Here is a 15,819-nt window from a genome sequence, read left to right as displayed (position 1 = left end):
CTCTCCATCCCCAATTCCTGCCTCTCCATCCCCAATTCCTGCCTCTCCCCCTCACTGGGATCACCCCCAATTTCTGCCTCTCCATCCCAAATTCCTGCCTCCCCCGAGCCCCCCCTGCGCCCCAGCACCGCCCTGGCGGGGAGAGCGATCCCCTCTCGGCAGCCGGAGCCCGGTTGGCAGGAAAGCGTCTCCCTGAGTTAATTTTCTGCGGGGCAGGAACAGTTCGGGCTCCGCCGAAACCTGCTGGGAGGGGACGATTTCCCTGCGCCTGGCTCTGGATGCCTCCGGAGCGCTGGGATGCTCCAGGAGCTGAAGGCGGAGGAGCAGCCGGTGCTGTCGGGTGCTGCATCTCCCGTGTGAGCTCCCGGGGCTCGGGGAAGGTCCTGCCAGCGGTGCGGGCACTGCAGTAAGTGATTCAGCAGAACGGCCGGAGCCACGAGGGGTTGGGAGGAGGCGGCTGCTCTGCTCGCTTTTCCCAAGCTCCGCTCGCTTTTTCTTGAGCTCCGCTGCCTCTTGAGCCCTGCCCGGGGGGTGTTGGAGCGCTGTGGTGGCACGGGATGGAAACACCGCGGTCCTGGGGGGGGGTGTTTTGGGGTGTGGAAAGGTCCCGCAGCTCGAGGTAGGACACCTCACACCGGAGCCGGAGTCTCAAGGGCAGTTTGGGAGCAGGAAGGGTTTCAGGGACATTTGGAGCAAGGTTTGTGCAGTGGGCTGTGTGCTTTCTGCCTGGCAAAACCAGAAAGGCAAAGCCAGGATCTGGGAGCAAAACTGGGTTATTTTTCTTTTTCCCGGCTCTAGAAGGGCAGGAAAGCCTGTGCTGTCCCAAATGTTTCCCCTCAAACGTGAGCCAACCTCCTCCTCAGCCTCTTTTCCCTGGACTGGGGGGATTTGCACTTCTCAGGCTTCATCTCATGTCTTGCAGTAAATAACATCCTCCGCAGAGTCTGTGTTTGGGGCTTATCAGCACTGTGGCTGCAGGGCAAAGAGGGGCTTAATTAACAAAGGGGCTTAATTAACTCATACTCTTGCTCTCCGGTTTGGTACCAGCCAGGCTGGTCCCTGAGCAATCCCAGAGCTGCTCAAACGAGTGTGGTGGAAGATGAGGGTCCCTGCGACCCCCTCCCGACCCCTCTGCACTTCCACTGCCCCAGAGCTGGAGATGCTGCTGCTGGAGAGGGGAGAATCCGTGCTGGGATATTGGTGGAACCCTCCGAAATCCCTGGCTGGGAAGTCTCCGTGCAGGGCTGGCCCTGCTGCCCTGCAGAGGGTGATGAGGGGCCGGAACAAAAGGGAGCTGCATCTGGGAACAAAACGCGTCGTCCCAGCCCAGGACGCGGGGCCAGGCCCTGGCTGGCACTCAGAGCCACTCCCTGCCGGCCTGGGCACCGGAGGGGACAGAGTGGGCAGTGTCCTGTGCCACAGCTCCCGCATTATTCACGCAGGAACACCCAGCCAGGGCCAGGAGGGAAGGGGGAGGAGAGCCCGAGTCACTGCTGGCAGCTGCTGTGCCTCGGCTGGAGGGGCTGGGACAGCCCTGAGGGGCTGGGGAGAGGGTCTTGGAGAGCAATTCGCTGCTTTTTGGGCTGGTGGGTCCGTGATGTTGGGGGGCTCACAGCTCTGGGAGGGGCTCAGCACATCCTCCCCAACACTTTGTGTTCGGGACAGAGAGATGGAGAAACTCAACCCGAGCTCTGGAGGGGGAGAAGTGTGTCTTGAGTGGGAGAGGCAAAGGGAGGTGACTGCTGCTGGAGGAGATTTTCTGTAAATCTTTGGATTTGGGACATTTGCAGGGAGATGGGCAGGGAATTCTGCTCCTGTGTCCTGCTGACTGGTGTCCCGAGGGCACGAGGAGAGTCACCTCGGGGTGAGACCTGCTGGGTGTGTCTGTCCTGCACCCAGACCCCCCCTGTGCTCTTGGATCCCCTCCCTGTGCCGTGGCTGGGGCTGCCATCCCTGTTATCTCAGCGTGTCTTTTGCCTTCCTTGCTTTCCAATCTCTTCCCAGTCAGGCAGGGATGACATTGGCATCTAACTCCCGAATTCCTGCTCCCAGGGCTGCTTGTCACCGAGGCAGAGCCGTGGCTGTGCCGGGATGGAAAGAGCCCGGCCCTCGGTGGGGGTGGGGTGTAAATCCAGCCCTCACCAGAGGCCTGTGTGCCCTCCAGTTTAATTAGGATGCTTCCCTTTTAACCCAGAGAGCTTCGGGGCAAGGTGGAAAAGTGCTCTCCTGACTTCTGGGGGTGCTAAGGAGCTTTTTCTTGCCAAAGGAGTCGGTGGCTCTGTGGTAATCTGGGGGTAAGCTGATTGCACCTCCTGCTCCCCTGCACTGGGGGTTGTTTGCTGTGGGATGGGGGTCGTTCCAGAGCCGTTCTGGGTGCCCCCCCAGGGCACAGATCAGGCCGTGGGGTCAGGCACTGCAGCCCCAAGGCCGTGGCAGGAGGTTTAGAGCACCCTGCAGCCTCTGGGCATGAGGAGATGGAGATGATGGAGGTGAAGTCCTCAGGGAGCTGATTAGTGACGTCCTCCTCCCACAAACCGGGCATTTTCATTACTCTTTAATGACAGGCTTTGTCTGTCCTGCTTTGCCCAAACCCTCCTTGCACTAAGATGCTTTGGCTCCTGAGACCCTGGAAAGCTCAGTGCAGCCCACCAGGGCTGGCTCAGGGCTTTGGAGGAATGCAAAAGGCACGTTAGGAGCTGCTGACCTGGAAAGCTGCCTCCCTGCTCTCCTCCAGCCAGCCAGGGGGGCTCGGGGGCTGTGTGGTCTGAGGAGGATTTTGCATCCCTGTCATCCCCAGCACAGAAATCCAGCCTTTTCCCCAGCCCTGCCCCTGCTGTGGGGGAAAAAGGTGCTCCCTGAGTGCTCCAGGTCTGAGGGGGGCTGGGGTTTGGGTGCTTTGGGTGCTTTGGGTGTAGGCACTGGAGAGGCTGTGCCGGGTTCTTTTCCATCAGTCCCTCCTGGCTGTTGGTGTAACTCATTCCAGTGAAAGCCTCTCCAAGGGCTGACTGGGAAACCTGTCCTGAAACCCTGAGAGCAGCCCCTGTGTCCCTGTGCTGGTGGTTTGTTTGCTGCTGGTTTGTTTGCAGGATGGGCTCCATCAGACATGTGTTGGGGGGGAATCGTTTCCATGGGGCCAGAGCTGCCTGCAGGACCCTCTACCCTGCCTGTAGCTCAAGCCTCAGCCTTTCTCCTGCCCATGAACCCTCTGAATCTGGGAATGCAGAGACTGGAATCTGGATAAGCTCAGTTTTGCTGCCTTTTGTGTTCCTTGGCGTCTTTCCTCCCCTGCCCATAATTGTTGAGGTGAGTCCCAGTTCCACCCCCCCGGGCTGGAGAGGCCCAGGAGCCATCAGTCCCCATGGAATATCCAGCAGCCACTTTGCTGGGAAGCGGTGAGGGGGGGGTGTGATGCTTGGCAGGCTCACCTTGGAGCATCCCAGCTCCATTTGGAGCATCCCAGTTTGGAGCATCCCAGCTCCCTCCCCAAACAGAGGGGACCAGACGTGCCCCGGGGCTGATGTGACAAACTGATGGCACTGGCAGCACTCAGAGCATGGAAAACACATTTCCAGGCATCTCCCTCCGTAGGAGGAATTTGCATAAAACTGCACAGCAAATAATTAGCATCAAATGGCTGCACTGAGGCTCTTGGCTGGGTAAGGGACTCCCGGGGCTGAGCGGGGAGGGGGCACTGCTGATCCCCTCGGAATTGTTTCTCCTGTCACAGCCCCAGCAAACCCTCTGCCCATTCCAGAGGGAAGGGGAGAAGTGTCCCTGTGAGCCACAGGGGCAGCCAGCAGTGATTCCCAGAGGGAATTGCTCACCGAGCTCTGCTGGGTTGGGATTTGTAAGGAGGAGGGGAAGGTCCTGGGCAGGGCTGGGGGGGCTCAGAGTCCTCCCTCATCTCTCATGAATAATTTCTGAGCTCCCAGCTCGTTTCCCCCTCCCCTTTTTCCGCCCAGGAAGGCGGTTCTGTGCATGGATACAGGTTGCCATGGCAACGCGCCAGGGATGCGCTCCCGAGGGATGGGAAGCGAGCAGGAGGGGGCTCAGGACCCCCCAAAACAGGCTCTGAAACCCTGCCAGGGTGTCTGATGCTCCAGATCCCCCTGCTCTGAGCCAGGTGTGGGATTCTGTGACATTCCAAAGCCTAAAGGGATCCTGTGCCTGGATTCTGTGCCTGGATCCTGTACCTGGATTCTGTGCCTGGATTCTGTGCCTGGATTCTGTGCCTGGATCCTGTGCCTGGATCCTGAGCCTGGATCCTGTGCCTGGATCCTGAGCCTGGATCCTGAGCCTGGATCCTGTACCTGGATCCTGTGCCTGGATCCTGTGCCTGGATCCTGTGCCTGGATCCTGCAGGATTCACTGCTCCTTCCCAGAAATGCTGTTTTTTCCAGAACTCAACGCTCACCTCTTGCATTCCCCGAGATTTGATTTAGTTTGATTGAATGGCCCTGGAATTTAATCCTCTTCTCCCAGCTGGACAAAACCCCGTGGGCAGGAGAGGGGAGAGCCCCAAATTCCCACCTCTCCCTGGGGATGGAGCTGCTTGGAGTCTTCCAGTTGGATTTGCTGACATTCCCTGAAATCGCAGCTTCCTCCAAAAAAACTGCAGAGCACACAAAGGGTTACAGATTCCTGCAGGTTTTTGCCCAGTTTTCTGAGCTCTGGGAGCTGATTTTCTGGGAATTGTCTGCATTCCTGAGGGGGAGGGAGGCTCAGGCTGCTTGGCATCCTCTGGGTCACGTGGGGCCCCTTTGGATGCCAGGGGAAGGATCCTGAGGTTGTCCCCCAGAATAGATGCTTGTTCCAAGGCTAATTGCACCCTTTCAGCGAGGCTCAAATAATGGAGAGACAAACTTTCCCTGCTCCCAGAATTCCTGGAGAATGCCTGACACTTTGGGAAGAGCCAAGCAGGGGAATGAGCGGCTGTTTGTGAGTGTAACATCATTAACATGAGGGGTTATGAGCAGTGAAAAACATGCTTGGCTTTATCAAGCTGCTTCCACAGGCCTGGTTCTGATGGGGTTGTGATTCCAGAGTTACTTTGGGAAGCGTTTGCCGAGTGAGAGCGGGATTGTGTCTCCAGGGGAACAGGGTTTGGGAATCTTCCCGTGCCTGAAACGGCGCAGACCTGATTCTCTGTCCACGTTTGTCAAAGGAGTGTCTCAGCCAGGGTTTTTCCAAATTCTTTTCCCACTCAGATGGGGGTGAACCCTCGGGAGCTCTGCACTCCTGGCAGCAGCACCTGGAAAACGCTGGTAATTCCTTTATATCCAGGCAAGAAAACACCAGTGGTCCTGCTTGGGACCGAGCCAGAGCTCATTACCAGGAGCCTCCCGGTGCCTTCTGACAGGGCTGGTGCTGCTTTACCACTTTGTCGTGCTGAGCATGGACTGGTCTGCAAACAGGCGTGAAAATCCCATCCCAAAATTAGAGCAGAACCCCAGAGCCGGGAGCAGAACCGGCTCTAAAGCTGCAGCTCGGGGGACTCAGGCTCAGCCCTGCAGGGCTCAGGCTGGTGCAGCTCTGCCTTTGTTCCTAAAGCTGCTCCTGGGATGGGTGCAGCTCCTTAGGAGGGGTCCTAGGGGGCAAAGCCGAGCTCTGATCACTTGTTGGGGCTTAAACCCGATGGAAAGGGGCTCTTCCCCCTCCCTGCTCCGGGAGGGGGGTTAATAAATGAGCTGTGAAAGTGTCTCTGGGGAGGGATGATTTTTTAATGGAGTTCTCTTTTAAAACCTGGACCTGCCTTATCAACGTTCCTAAAGTGGGGAAATGTCCAAATGGGTTTGGCTGCTCAGAGCTCCCACTGGGATTGGAGCCTGGAATTCTGTGGTGGCAGCTCTGAAGGGTGAACCTTCTACTGGTGGGCCTGGTGTGCTGGTGCTGGCTCTGGACCTGCAGCCAGCCCTGGGCAGTGGAAAATTCAGGATCAGTGCATTGCATATGTTTTTTCTCTTTACATGGATCTCTGTGTGAAGAAACTCAAATTTACTCTCTTTTTAAAATCAAAATTAGAGCGTTTGGATTCTCCCTCGCCAACCCTGAGCTCACACAGTTCCCTGGGAGAATAATGTCGCTGGGAAAAAGTCAGCAAAAAAAATAAAAAAGGGAGAGAAACCCTTTCAGAATCCACGTGAAGAACATTTACTGCTGTTTTCCAGATCACCTCAGCCAAGGAGGGGAACATGCCCTGCATTTCTCTGTTATCCTGGGGAAGGAGCTCCTGGGGGAGGGTCTTTTTGGAAAGCTGAGCAGGGCTGAGCCCCTGCCAGGGGTGGGATCGTTCCCCCTCTGCCCAAGTTTGTCTGGGAAAAGCTTATCAGAGTTTTACTGGAAACCAGAGCTGCATTTCAGCTTGAATTCTGGCACCCAGAACTCAAGGAAAATTGCTGGTCCAGCCCTTATCCCCAATCCCTCCTCGTTACTCCCTGTCTCTCTCAGCTCCCTGTCTCTCTCTCTCTCTGGGTTTAATGGCTTTTACACGGATATTTTCCAGAGCTCTGGTGAGCTGGAGATGAGCTCCAGCAGCTAAATATTGAAATTTTCCTTTCCTTTGTCTTCTGCTTGTCTTTTAAACTCCGTCACTTCACCCAGTGAGGTTTCCTCCTGCTCCCACTCGCCTCAGCAGGAGGAGATTTGTGTTTGCAAGGGTTTGTAGGGCACGGTTTCATCTCTGCCAGAGATATTTTGCAACACAGAAGAGGCAGATAAAGATCCTCAGCTCTGTGTGTCCCTGGCTCCACGTGGCCTCCCAGCCTCTGCCTCTTTTAAAGCAAACACCAAACACCAGCCTGGTCCTTCAACAGGCACCTAAATCCCGTTATTATTATTATTATTATTATTTAGTAATATTATTATATTAATTATTATTAATAATTATTTTATATAATTTTATATAATATTTAATAATAATAATAATAATAATAATAATAATAATAATAATAATAATAATTATTATTATTATTATTTTTTAAACACAGGAACCAAGCCTGAAGGTTCAGAGCTGGTTTTGTGCCAACTTCATTATGTAGAAGCCAAATGCTTCTCCCAATTAACTTATTGCTGTTCTGGGGGGGGGCTCAGGAGGCAGATGGAGGGGCTGTGCCCCCCGTGCCAACGAGGAGCTGCACAGGGTGACAATTTGATGCAGAGGAACGGGAAAACTTGTGAAGGCATCGCTGAGAAATCCCAGGGAATGGTGTTTCCCTCCCGGTTCCGAGCTCAGGGTAATAAATAAGGTGTGATTTCTCACCAGGGGAAAACACTCTGCCTGTCATCAGTGACAGGATTCAGTGTTGTGCTTTGTTGTAAACTACAAGGACTGTGACTGGGTTTGGGTTTGGTTATTTTTGTTGAGGTTTTGTTTTAGTTGTGGTGGTGGTTAGTGTTGGTTTTAGGGTTCATTTGGTTGGTGAATTTTTGGTGCTTGGAGTAGCAGTTTTAATGGGTAACAAAAATGTGTTGGTTAAAGGAAGTATGATGGAGTGGGTGGTGGTGGGTTAGTGAGGTTGACATTAAAGAGGGGGGGAAGAAGTTTAATTGTTGTATTAAGCTCTGGGGTATTTGTTGATGTTGAAGGTTCTTGTAGTTGAAAATTGTGTTTGGGGACAGGAGTGGGAACGGGGCCACCAAACTCTGCCAGGAGACACCCAGACCATCACATCTGGGTCATTTTGGGAAATAAAATCCATCCCTGGAAGTGTCCAAGGCCAGGTTGGAGCAACCCAGGCTGGTGGAAGGTGTCCCTGCCCAGGGCATGAACTTTGTGATCCCTCCCGACCCAAACCATCCCGGGATTCTGCTCTGAGAAGTTGGTGGTGGGGTCTGAGGGAGGAAGGGGGGCTGAAGGTGCCCCCTTTGCCCAGGTTGGAGTGGTGGGTTTGGGGTGGTTTGTGGGGCTGGGTTGATTTTAGCTGCAGGACTGATAAATTCTGTGCACTGAAATCTCCAGGGTGAATCTGTGAAAGCACCACTGTCACTAAACTTGGAGGAATTGAGTGTCTTTCCCAGAGCTAAAGGAGTTTCCAGCTGGACTTGAAATGGGCCAAGAGGTGGAGAGGAGTTACTGGCAGTGACCAGCTGAAAGCCAGGCAGTGCAGGAAGGGCTTTTCCTTTGGAAAACTGGCTAAAATGTGCATTTGTGTGACTTGTTCTGCTCTTTTTGGGAAGCAATTACAAGACAGGCTTTGTGACTGCAGAGTTACCCAGTCAAAGGCAATTTTCTGTGCAGGTTTGTGCTGCTGTGGCAGGTGGGCAGTCCCTGAAAACCAGATTTCCCAGCCATGTGCTCTGTTGTCCTGCTTTAATGGGACTTGATAAAGGGGTGTAATGAGAAGGGATGATCTCCCTGTGGTTCCCCGGGTGTAATTTGGGTCCAAGCCCTCACAGGGCAAGGAAAACCTGTTAAAAGAGCATTTCTGCAAATTAATAGCAAATCCAGATCTCCTGAGAGAGCCAGGCTCTCACACAGCCCTGTTTGCATTTTTGGACGAGGTTTTGAAGGATTTTCCTGTCTTTCCTCCCATTCCTCCTGTGCTGCCACCTCCCCCAAAGGGCTGAAATGTTGGATCTGCTGCTTCTCTGCTCTGGGAGCTCCGGGCTTGGGGATTCAATGTCAGAGGCATTTTGCAGAGCAGGGGAAGCAGATGTGCTCCAGGAGGGGCAGAGCAACTTCCTTACCTCTTGGGAGGTTTATCCCTGGGTTTGGGGGTGAGGATGTGCTCCTGGATGTGCTGGGGGGGGGGTGTGGGGTGGATGGAGCTGCCTGGTCCCGGGAAGGTGGGTGGGTGAGTGGAGGACAGGGAGTGTGGCAGCTGCCACCCGAGCTGTGTAAGGTGATCCACCAGCCCGAGGGCCCCGGGCCAGGCTCTGGGGAGGAGCTGGAGCCTGTAACTACAGCTCACTTAGGGGATTAATCCTCTCCAGGCGTGTTCCTGCCTTGTCCTGACACCGGAGTGCTGGATCTGGTTACACCCCCGGGGGAGGGGGGAGAGGGGACCTGGGAGTGGGTGGAGGGGGTGGATTGGGAGTGCTGGCAAAAGGATGGGGGGCACTGAGAGATGAGCAGGGCCTGTGCATCCCATGGAATACCTGTGGGGCTGCAGCAGGTGCGTCCCCACTGACCCCACTGCCTGCTGGGCACAACCAGGAGGAGCCTGGGTGGTTCCTGCTGGGAATGTGGCATTCCAGCTCCTGGGGAGGTGAATTCCCGTCTGGATGGGTGGCTGCCCATCAGCTCCTGGGAGCTCAGGCTGGACAAGCCCCCCAGCTCTGGGTGCCCTCCTGGGCAGCAGGAGCAGGGCAGGCTCTGGGAGCCAGGAGGCTTTTCCAGAGCTGCAGGGTCTGTTTATAGCCCGTGATTAGCACTTGGCTGATCACCAGGGCCAGATGCTGCAGCCCCGGCAGGGGTGGCCGGGGGACACTGTAGGGACAGGGGGATGCTGTGGGGACAGGGGGACGCTGTGGGGACAGGGGGATGCTGTGGGGACAGGCAGGAACCGTGTCCTGCCCTGCTCTGCTCCCCCCTGGAGCAGCGTGGGAGGGATGGCCTTGGAGAGGGGTTGTGCTGGAATGGGATGGCTCTATCCTGTCACCTCCACCTCTCCTGGGGGAGAACCCCAGTGCTGCCACTGGGGTTGGGTTTTCTCCTGGGAGCTGCTCCATCAGGAACCAGCCAAGATGCCCGAGTGTCCCTCGCAGTCACCACCCAACAATTGTGGGGTTGGAACTCCTGCTTTGGGGTGGGGTGATGGTGGAGGAGCTCCCAGACCAGCCCCAGTATCCCCCAGTATCCCTCCCTGCTGGGTGAAGGAGCACAGGGAGGGTCCCGGGCAGCACCAACCCGGCTGCCAACACAGCCATGTCCTGTGCCCCTAAAACTGCCCCTTAAACTCCTCTTTGAGACACTTTCCCACCTGGATTTTTTTCCTTTTTAATCCGTATTTTTCTCACCAGTTCCTTTTCTTGCTCCTCCTAAACGAAGCAACGTCCTAATTAACTCAGGGACTGTGTATTTTTTCTTGTAATATAAGGAAAGCTGTTAAATAATTTCCCCTCAAAATCACAGTTAAAAATGATGGGTTTTTTCCTCTTACCTGTAACCCACACCCCCCCTTTCTTTCCAGCCAGTGATAACTCCAATGAACTGGGGTTTTTTTTCACTCTCTGGCTGATGAAAGGAAAAGCCCCAGGAGGGTGGGAAGCTGATTAGCAGGGCTGGTGTGACCCGGTGCCCCCGGGGTGGCCTCCGAGCCCATCCCATGGATCAGCTGCTGTGGGACCAATTCCCAGCTGCCGTGGGGGCTCAGGGGGTGTGTGGGATGTGCCGGCTGGCAGTGGCCACATCGTTGCTTTCCATGGAAAGTTTCGTGCTCTCCTTCCCCCCCCCGCCCGTGACCGGTTTGTAAAGGTTAAATGGTATTTTCTGATTAAGCTCTGAGTGCTCTGGGTGATCTCAGCTCATTTCCCACTCCTGCCATATCTTTTGTCTGACCTTGGGGTAACGCTTTAACCTCGGCAGGCTCCAGCCCCTCTCCCTAATAGAATGACACCATTTCCTTACATTGCCACGAGGACAGGGTGATAAATTAATTCACATTTATGTGGTGCCGGGATCCGACCGTGACGGATGAAGGGCCTGTCCCCGGAGCTGCTCTCGGGGGTGATGAGCTGCTCCAGGAGGGGGTGATTGAACTCCCGAAACCATAACGACTCTCTGCTCTCCAACCCTGCAAAATGCAGCCTCAGCTCCAGGAGCAGTCATCCCATCCCTCCTATTCCAAAGTATTTCTGGAATAGGATCCTGGGTGCAGCTGGAAGGTCAGCTGAGCCCCTGAGAGAAGCTCAGGCACAAATCTCCTTAGTGCCAGCACCAGCTCTGAAGTTCAGGGATTGATGGATTCGTTCCCACTTCCCACGTGTTGCCCTGTGTGGATCCACAGGGATTCTGCCGCGGCGTTGGCTGGGGGGTGATTTTAGGGAGCCATCCTTGTTCCTGAGGGTATCAGGGAGCTTTCTCTCAGTGCTCGTTTGTTTGCTTGGTGCTTTTAAAACGCCCGCGGGGCTCGGGGTTGAACCACACCCAGGAGAGATCCAGGGAGGGAAAGGAAAACGCAGTAAAAATCCCGCGGAGGAGGGGGACAAGAAAGCAGGGGATGAGAAATGGCTGGGAAATCTGATTTTCAGGGACTGCCCACCTGCCACAGCAGCACAGACCTGCACAGAAAATTGCCTTTGACTGGGTAACTCTGCAGTCACCTTAACTGCCTCCTTAAAAGACACAATCCCTAAAAATGTGTTCCTTAAAGACACAATCCTTAAAAATGTGTCCCTTCCAGATGTGCTCCTCAAAGGTGTGCTCCTTGAAAACACATCCCAAAGATGTGCTCCTTAAAAGACACAATCCTTACAAATGTGCTCCTTAGAGACAACAATCCTTAAAAATGTGCTCCTTAAAGACAACAATCCTTAAAAATGTGCTCCTTAAAGACACAATCCTTACAAATGTGCTCCTTAAAGATGTGCTGAAGGTGCAATGGGACAAGTAGATGGGCAGTTAATTATCCTGAACAAACGGGCCTGCCTGGAGTTTTTCCTGGAGTTTTTTCCGCAGGGTTGGCAGGGATGGTGCCTCTGCAAGCTCTGCTGCTGCAGGTTGTGTTTGGGGAATTGTCCTTTTCTTCAGAGCACGGGAAAAAAAGCTGTGTCTGGGGACTCCTCTGGGGTTCCAGCAGGTGCAGGGATGATGCTGAACTCTCGATAGCTCAGCTCAGGAGCTGTTTCCCAGGACAAACCTGGCTTTCCCTGGGATCAGAGGGTGCCCAGCTCTGAAGTGCCAGTTGCTGAATGGGTGGGAATGGTGGGGTTTTAAGGAGGAGAAGACAGGATGCAAATGGATTTGCTGGGGTTTGCTGTGGCAGTTGTTTCCCAGAACAATTGTGAGAGCTGAGTGCCAGGAACGGGCACAAAGCTCCTCTCTCTCCTCCGGGCAGAGGGAATGGGAGCACTGCCCCCCCCACCCAGGAAAGGGCACATCCATCCCTCGGGATGGGAATGCCAAGGGATCATCTCCTGCCTTGGTGATCCTGTCCTTCCTTCTTTCCATTGATTCCTGCCCTGAATTCAGTGTTTGCTTCGAGTGGTTTCTCAGGGGTGTTGTGGGGATGTGACTGTGTGTGCATCGTTCCATGGGATCCCAGGATGGTTTGGGTTGGAAGGGACCTTAAAGACCATCTCATCCCACCCCCTGCCATGGGCAGGGACACCTTCTGCTAGCCCAGGTTGCTCCAACCTGGCCTAGGACACTTCCAGGGATGGGGCAGCCACAAGCTTCTCTGGGTAACCTGTGCCAGGGCCTCCCCACCCTCCCAGGGAAGAATCCCTTCCCAATATCCCATCTCTCCCTGCCCTCTGGCAGTGGGAAGCCATTCCCTGTGTCCTGTCCCTCCACCCCTTGTCTCAAGTCCCTCTCCAGCTCTCCTGAGCCCCTTTAGGCCCTGGAAGAGGCTCTCAGGTCCCCCTGGAGCCTTCCCTTCCCTCTCCCAGCCTGGGATTCACATCCACACGTGCCTTTGAAATCAATGTTTTTCATTATCTGAAACCAAGAGCGTTTTTTCTTTTGGTGGAAACGTTGCTCTGTGCTATTCAATCAGCATTAATTAAGCAGCTGACATGCAATAAGTGGTGCTGCAGGAATGTTCCTGGGAGCAGCAGCTCCTCAAGTTTTACTGTTCCTCTTACAGCCGTAAATAAGGATAAATGTCTAATTGCTGCTGAAAGCATCCTGCTGGACCTAATGAGCTGATTAAAAACAATCCCTCATCGTGGACCTCTTTAATTTTATTTAACTTCAACCAGAGATTCCCTTTACTCACTGGTTCTGTGGCTGCTCTCAGCCCTCCTGGCTGAGCTGAGGTTGTTTTCCAGCAGTGGGGCCGTAGGGAAGGGATTTGTTTCCATTGTTATTCCACAAGGTCTCATTTCATTCAACTGTTGGGAAGGAAATTAATTTCAGCCCTCCCCCGGTGCCATTCGTGCCCCCAGGGAAGTCCTTGGGTTCTGCATCCCACGTGTTGCTGTTTGCAGGGATGGGGCTTTGGGAATTCTGAGCCAAATTCCAGCCAAATCAGCCCTGGGGGGGGGGATCCATGTCCTGGCTCGTGCTGCCTTGGCCTGCAGTGGGTTCTGGCTGAGAGTTGGATCTCTGCAGCAAGAGGAGATGTTCTCACACGTTGTTTGATTCCAGCTCTGGAGCCAGAGGGGAAGGGAGTGGATTTTGTGGAATGTGGTTCATGTCCTGCTGATGAGGAGCCTCATCCAGCTCATCCTGCTGGTCAGGGACAAACCAGCCCTCCCAGCACTCCTGGCTGAGCCACCCAGACCCTGCAGGAATGTGCTGGGGCTGAGCAGATGGAGGGGGGAAGCAGGGAAGCTCCAGGGCTGGGATGTGAGGATTCACTTGTGCTGCTCCACCATCTGTGGAGGGGAGAAATTTCCCCCCACCTCGAGGCAGGGAGGGAGCAAAATGCGTGTTAAACTGCCTTGTTCAGGGAGAAATGAAGCTCCAGAATTTCTCCTCTCTGGCTGGGAGGGTTTTCAGGCTGTTACCCAGCTTTCCATCTTCATTTTAAATTGCTGAACTAGCTGGAATATAAAATATACCCTCATCATGGACCAGCTCTGCCCCACAGGACTCTGCAGGAAGAAGTTCCCGGAGCCCTGAGGGCTCTCCCCCAGCTCTGGCCACCCCATCAGGCTGCAGGGATGAGGTGGGAGGGCTTGTTCTGGTCTTTGGGCAGGACTCAGATCCCTTCTGAGGGCCAGGAGCAGTGGTTAAGGAATGCTGAGTCTGGGAAAAGGGGTCTCATCTGGCCCCTGTGGCCAGCCTGGGTTGAAGCAGCCTCAGGAGCAGATGGACATCACGCAGCTCCAGCACCCCCAGCTCAGAATTTTGTGCTCCCACAGCAGCCCCGGGCTCTGTGCTGGGAGATGTCCCTGTCCCCTGACAATGGGGGCTGTGTTCTCTGGCACTGCCTGTCCCCAGGAGCCACCTACACACGCAGGCACGGCCGGGGATTGTTCCTGCACCCACATCTGCCCAGACAAAGGGGCCCTGGAGGAGCTGGAGCTGAGCCTGGAGGAGCCTGGAGGAGCCTGGAAGAGCCTGGCATTTGCCCTCTTAAAGGCAGGAGGAACTCTGAGTGTGCTCTGTCATGGGGTTTCTTTGCTCTTGGTCAGTGCTGTCCTACAGCCCATCCTCCCTGGCTGATCCCCCACTGCTGGGACATTCCCACAGAGCTCTGCCTGTGGTTTCAGCCCCTTTTTCAGCTCCAAAGTTACCTGCAAATTCACCTCCTCTTGCTATTCCCCCACATTCACAGTCCCAGTGCAGGGGGGATGGGCAGGATGTGCCCTTTGGGTGCTGAGGCTCTGGCACAGATTGGGAACTCCCCATCCCTGGAAGTGTCCCAGGCCAGGTTGGATGGGGCTTGGAGCAACCTGAGCTAGTGGAAGGTGTCCCTGCCCATGGCAGGGGGTGGCACTGGATGAGCTTTAAGTTCCTTTCTAACTCAAACCATTCTGTGATTTGAGATGTCAGACTGTGGGCTCAGCCCTTTCTTTATTCCAATATTCACAAATCTCCCCCAAAGGCACCTCTTCCCTTCCCTTCCCACAGCAACCCCCCAGCCTAAAGAAAACAACACCTTCTTGGCTCTCCAGCCCCAAATCAGCCTGTCCATGTGCACTGCTTCAATCCCTGCTGCCTTTCCCCCTCCCTGCCCTGAGATATCTGGGAATGGAGAGGGTTTAAAGCATTTTGTGACAGAGATGGGAAGCATCACTCTGGGAGCATCCTGAGGACTCCAGAACCCTCCTCCCTGCTGCCTCTCTGGGTGCAGAACTGGCTGGTTCAGTTCATAACTCAGGTCAGATTCGTGCTCAGGGACAGAGAGACATAAAACCAGCGGGTCCATCACTCATCTTAAGCTGCAACTGGAGAAATGAACTGCTTTAAAAAAAGGAAGGCTGCAGATCAAAATGATCTCTTCCCTCAGACAGGGAGCTAAAGGAGTAATTTGAAAAGCTTTGTTCAGCATGACCTGATCACAGGACTGCACAAGTGCTGGACATGACTAATTACTGGCCCGGCCCTATAATTATTCTGTCCTTCAACTATTTTTACGGCAACAGCTGGATTGGAAACCCCTCAGAACGAGCAGAATAGATCAAAGCCACACTCCCCTCTGAGCCCCTTCCCGGCCTCCAGCCTGCCAGCTGGTGGAACTGGGACGCACTGGGACAGCAAGGACCTGCGGGAGAACCCCCAACCCCTGGTGCTGCCCAGCAGGGTGACGGGGAGCAGCGTCCCCAGAGCTGCCTGGAGCCCGTGGGGGGTTCAGCAGAGCTTCCCAGGCCATGTGGCAGGGCCGCTTGTTTTCCGGGACATCTGCTCCTCGCCGGCTGCCGGCGCCGTTCCCAGCAGCGCTGCCACAGCCTCTGCTCCCGGGTTCTGTCTGTCGTGCAGGGTCTCCCCTCCCTCTTCCCACCCTCCCTCCCTCCCTCCCGAGCTCGGGGACAGCTGAAGGGGCAGCACATCCCGAGTTGCAGCCCTGGGTTTGTGTTCCAGGTTCCAGGAGGACAGGCTCCCCTTGCTCGCCAAATGGCCTCGGTGCCGCTCCACATCCCCGGCCAGAGCCCCTGCCAGGGCCAGGCAGGAGCAGGGCTGGGGATTTTCCACTCTTTCCACTCTTCTTTCCACTCTTTCCACTCTTTCCACTCTTCTTTCCACTCTTCTTTCCACTTTTTCCACTCTTT

General features: G+C 54.9%; 1 protein-coding gene across 30 annotated transcripts in view; it reads left to right on the top strand.

Moving 5' to 3' along the window:
* NFASC (neurofascin) overlaps nucleotides 1-15,819 on the top strand; it is an 84,774-nt gene that overhangs the window by 11,679 nt on the left and 57,276 nt on the right. The window contains exon 1 of one of the 30 annotated variants that reach the window (XM_027659698.1): nucleotides 389-406. The exons of the other annotated variants lie outside the window; for them this stretch is intronic. The gene's annotated coding sequence lies outside the window, so the exon portion shown is untranslated. Of the gene's footprint in view, nucleotides 1-388; nucleotides 407-15,819 lie in introns of those variants that run through there. 30 annotated transcript variants of the gene reach the window in all.

Source organism: Corapipo altera, unplaced genomic scaffold (assembly GCF_003945725.1).
Source record: "Corapipo altera isolate COAL_440 unplaced genomic scaffold, ASM394572v1 77b, whole genome shotgun sequence".
Taxonomy (NCBI): Eukaryota; Metazoa; Chordata; class Aves; order Passeriformes; family Pipridae; genus Corapipo; species Corapipo altera.
The sequence above is the reverse complement of the archived record's forward strand: the minus strand, read 5'-3'. Positions and strand labels throughout refer to the sequence as shown.